Raw genomic sequence first — 4,969 nt, 5'->3', positions numbered from 1 at the left:
GCCATGGCCCAAGGGTAAATTCCCTCCCTTAAACCTCTCCTCACCTTTGGATCATGACTTACTTCAAATCCAGCAAGTTGAACCTCCCCATATGATTATTTTCCATTTAAATCTTATCAAAACAATTTCTGTCTCCTATTCTAGCCCTTGGAGATTTACAAAGGAGCTACCTTTTCTGTTTTGATTTTTGCCCCCAAACCTTTTTCCCTTCCTAGTCCTTTGAACCCTCAACCAAGATCCATGAAGATCCACTGGTCTTCAGTTCAAAATTTTCAAACTATACTTGCTGCAAGTTTGGACCAGATTTGTCAAATTTGGTGAAATTCATTCTAATCCTTCTCCATAAATTCTGAGAAAAATCAGGCAGCCTCTGGGTGCATTGAGAGGTCACCTCACCAAGTCCCAGCTCCAGGAAAATTTTTCTGCTTGCCAAATCATTCTGTCAAACACCTGCAGGGCATTGTCAATGTCAAGTTCAGTAAATTCAGAGTGCAGTTCAGAAGCTGCTGTCGTTTTCTTCAGAACATCTCCTCGATCTCGCCAGTAACCGCGTTGGCACCTTGCTCCCCGTCCCCTCCCCCTTGTCCCTGCACCGCACGAACGCCTGGACGCTTGCGGGCGCCGGCGACGAGCTGGAGGAGGTGCGCCGCCCCGTGACCGACGCCAGCGGCGGCTTTGCGGCCGCCAGAGAGAGGCGCGGCGCAGACGGCGCCACCCAGCGCCGCCCAAGCCACTGAAGATCGCCGCGTGGCCGCCCACTCCCCAGAACGCGCTGCCACTCTCGTCGTGAACCGCTGGGCGCGGAGCGCGCTCTCTGCCGCCGTCGAGCCCGTGCGGCCACCCCACCATGGACCAGCGCCATTACGCCAAGACCGACCAGGATTAGCGGGGGAACGGCACCAGTACACCTCACTGATGCTGCCTGGCCACTCAAACCCCCTGCTCAACCACTGCCTTGCCGTAATCGCTCGCGGGAGCAACCCCGTTCACGGCCACCCCCTCGATCCGCCTATAAATAGAGGCCCCGAGCTTCAACTCGATCCCACACCGTCTCTGCACTCCACCTAGACCGCGCCAAGCCACTGGAAGAGCCCCGAGGGAGCTTTCTTCCCCAGCTCCGGCCGCCGCGACCCGCCACGGGATCCAGCTCGATTCGCTCCCGTGCGTGCACCTCTGCCTCCCATCTCTTGCCAGTAGCTCTCTAGTGCATCCCTCTTTCTGACCCGCGCTTCAATTCGAGGTTTGCAGCACCCACCGGAGTTCTCCATCATCGCCCGAGCCGCCGTCCGCCGGAGAAAGTGTCGCCGTCGACGTGGTGCTCTCCGATGGTCGAGACCACCACCCACCGACGCGGAAGGACACGCTGAAGCTCTTGGTACACTCCGATCTCCCTATCTCGCCGTGGTTCGACGCCGGCGACCACCGCAGTCTTCGGGCGCCGGCGAGCTTTTTAAACCTGACATGTCGACCCCCCTGTCAGCCTCTATTCTCCTCTCCCTCAAAACGTTTTCTGTTGGCGCCTTCGGGCAAATACGTCTTCCTTTTGAGCTGGCGCGTTTCTTTCCGAAGCGTTTTCTGTTTTCTCAGTTAAACCCCTGGAACTTTTCTATTTCATTACAGATGAGTCCCTGGACATAAACCTTTATAACTTTTTAATAAAAAGTGATTTTTGAGTGATTCTTTTTTTGTCAGTCTTGTATTTTTGTCTAGTTTTTTATAGTATTTATTTGGAAAATTTTTGGAGAAGTTTTTATGCACACGTTGGTTTTCACGTTAGTGCCCGTTTTCGTTATGCCGTAGGTTCCGGAAGAGGTGACGGAGCCGCGAACTTCGACGAGCTAGACTCCGACTTCTCCGAACCAGGCAAGCATGTTTGAACCTTTGATATGATAGGTGTTTTTGCATGTTTGCGTGAGAGGTTGTGCGTGGCATATGAGTATCGGTGAGTACCTCGTTGCTTGTGAAGCAACTACCCGCATGTTCCAAAGTTGCGATGATCTCTGGTGAGAGATGGCCTAATCATGTGGTGACATGAATGGTAGCAAGGTGGTACTGTTGTAGCATACCAGCCTTGCGTCATCCGACAAATTCCGACGTTAACGTGGACGGAGTCACGTTATCGTTCTTCCACCTTCCGTGCTACCACATGTTTTCTGCCAGAATGCGGTTTAGTAAGTTGGTAACCTCTTTCCGTGTACACACCAAACAGAGGGGCCGGGATGATGGTTCCATGGCCCTGGATTAAAGCCAGTCATCCGGTCAGGGGGCATGGGTGTTTCCGGTTGGGACCGAGAGGGGGGCACCCCTTAGAGCGCGCGTATAGAAATTTGATCCCATGCTACGCGAGGTTGTAGCCTCCCCGTCTCAAGGTTTTTCTTGAACGTTGCCGAGGCTGATCCCTGGCTTCGGAATGTTGAATGGGTGTGTACTGGTTAGACGTGTTTCTTCCAAAACAGCGTAAACGGAACTAGTCCCCGTGACTACTGAAATCCATTGGCTGTGGTTAAAGTACAAACTCTGCAGAGTCAAATCCTTCCGAGTCATCATATCCATAGTCAAGTATCGTGATCAGCGTATCCATGTCTATTGTCGGGACCCCGATTCTAAGTCACACCGATCTAGCCTGTAACACCTCATATCACTTTGCGGCCTCACGCACGGTCCTCCCACGGGTGTCGCCTTACCATGGCCCGGAACCGTTTGCGCCTTTTGGCTCACGTATATGACAATGTCGCTAGCATCCATATGACAGAGAACCCGGGCCGACAAGGCTAGTCGTGAACCCAATGCGGCACTAACGTATGGGGACAGGCATACATGAATCAACATCCAACGTGTCGGTCAGCAGCGTGTGAATCCGGGCTGTAGCACTGGGCTAACAGGACTCCGGGAACCCGGGCTGTAGCAGGCTAGGCAGGACTCCGGATCTCACCGCGTGACATTTCCCCGAAGGGGCAGACACCGGAACGATGTGAAACACATGCCGGCCAGTCAAGTGTCGAGAGCAGTAGTGCTGGGCTAGCAGGACTCCGGTGAACCGGGCTGTAGCGGACTACTATGGCTCAAGGAGGCACTAGACTACATTTCCCCATAAGAGAGGCTGCCAAGGATAAACAACTAGATTGTCGGATCCCACACATAGCAATACACGTTACACGTACGCATAACATGCAAGTATGTGTTGTACAACATGGCATCACAACATAACGCGAACTCATATAGATAAAAGGCCCAGAAAAGCCACATAGCATTAAGTACAAACAGGGGTCACATGACCCATCATTCAGAGCATACAAGCAACGGAAGCATTACATGTCTGAGTACAGACAACTACAAAAGAAAAGGGCTGAGAAGCCTGATTATCTACAAGACCCTCCCAAGGGTACAAGATCGTAGCTGAGGTACAAGCTACTCGTCGAAGTCCAAGTGGAGCTACTAGTAAGACTGAAGTCTCCGCTGCAAAAACATAAACAAAGCAACATGAGTACAAAGGTACTCAGCAAGACTTACATCAGATCCTATCTTACATGCATTTGTATCAAGAAGGTAGTGTGGGGTTTAGTTGCAGCAAGACAGCTTTGACTCGGTGGCTATCCTGTTCTACGACTACGAGAAACTTCTTTGGGGGTAAGAAGGCGCACACGAGTCCACTAAGCACCACCTCAATACACCACTATGGATTCATTCCCGTCTCACTACGAGAAGCCATCCATAGCACTCACACTTATCTGGAGCATTTTAGAGTATCCACTTCAAGTTGTCTATGTACCACGTAAGCATCCAAGAAGTCCATAACCGAGGACACGGCTATTCGAATAGATCATGATAACCCTGCAGGGGTGTACTACGTCACACACGCTCTCGCCACTTACCGCCATGTACACGTCATGTACCTCGGCAACCTTCAAGCGGAAGCCTGGCGGGGGTGTCGGCCACGACCTGACTAACCACACAAGACTCTAGTCTAGGTTTATCGCCTATTCGGGTTCCATCCGCAAGGAGATCCGGCCGGGGTGTCGCTCACGGCCCCAAACGATGTGCGCAGGGTTCCCAAGCCCACCTCACCGGATGGATCTACGCTTGGTACACCGTGCCAGTTGTGCCTAGTCTGTCCCAAGCCCACCTGGCCGGGTGCCACTTGGTAGACTACTAACACTACCTACAAACACCAGAAACTAATTGCAACTCCTGGACAGAGATCAAGTTGGTTAATAAGTCGAGAGGGGCACTTAAGCATTCCAATGTGTGGTAGTAGCTAGTCATTGGACGACATACACAGAACTCAGTGCTTAAGGACGGTTCCAGTGAGACAACCCACCATGTACTCCTACATGGCCTCTCACCGCTACCTTTACCAAATCGTGTTCACTCACTTAACTCTCAGCACCAGAACATATCGTAACACTCCAATTCATTCCCAATGAATCAGACCTGACACAACTCTAAGCAATAGCAGGCAAGGCATGGTAGGAACACAACATGGCTCAAACAACTCCTACACATGCTAGTGGGTTTCAACTATTTACTGTGGCAATGACAGGTCATGCAGAGGAATGGGTTCAACTACCGCAGCATAAAGTAGCACTCGAATCGTTGTTGTCCTAATGCAGTGAAAAAGAGCAGGAGCGAGAGAGTAGGATTGTATCGGAATGAACAAAGGGGGTTTTCTTGCCTGGTAGATCAACAGGGTGGCACTGCTCCTCAGACAGGTACTCTGGAACACTCTCCGGAGCAGGACCTATCAAGAGGGAACGGTGTCGACAGTCAAAACACAATCATATGCAGCAATATGATGCATGAATATGTGATGTATTTTGAGCCAATGCATTTAGCATTCAACTTGGAAGAGATCCATTTGAACCACAGGTTCAAATGCAACTCTAATTTAAGTCCTTATATATGCCATTTATATGTTTTCACTTATACAGTAGGTATAAGGTGGTTTGTCATGCATGAAACTAGTACAGCT

The sequence above is a fragment of the Aegilops tauschii genome, chromosome 2 (genome assembly GCF_002575655.3).
Source record: "Aegilops tauschii subsp. strangulata cultivar AL8/78 chromosome 2, Aet v6.0, whole genome shotgun sequence".
Lineage (NCBI taxonomy): Eukaryota > Viridiplantae > Streptophyta > Magnoliopsida > Poales > Poaceae > Aegilops > Aegilops tauschii.
The sequence above is the reverse complement of the archived record's forward strand: the minus strand, read 5'-3'. Positions refer to the sequence as shown.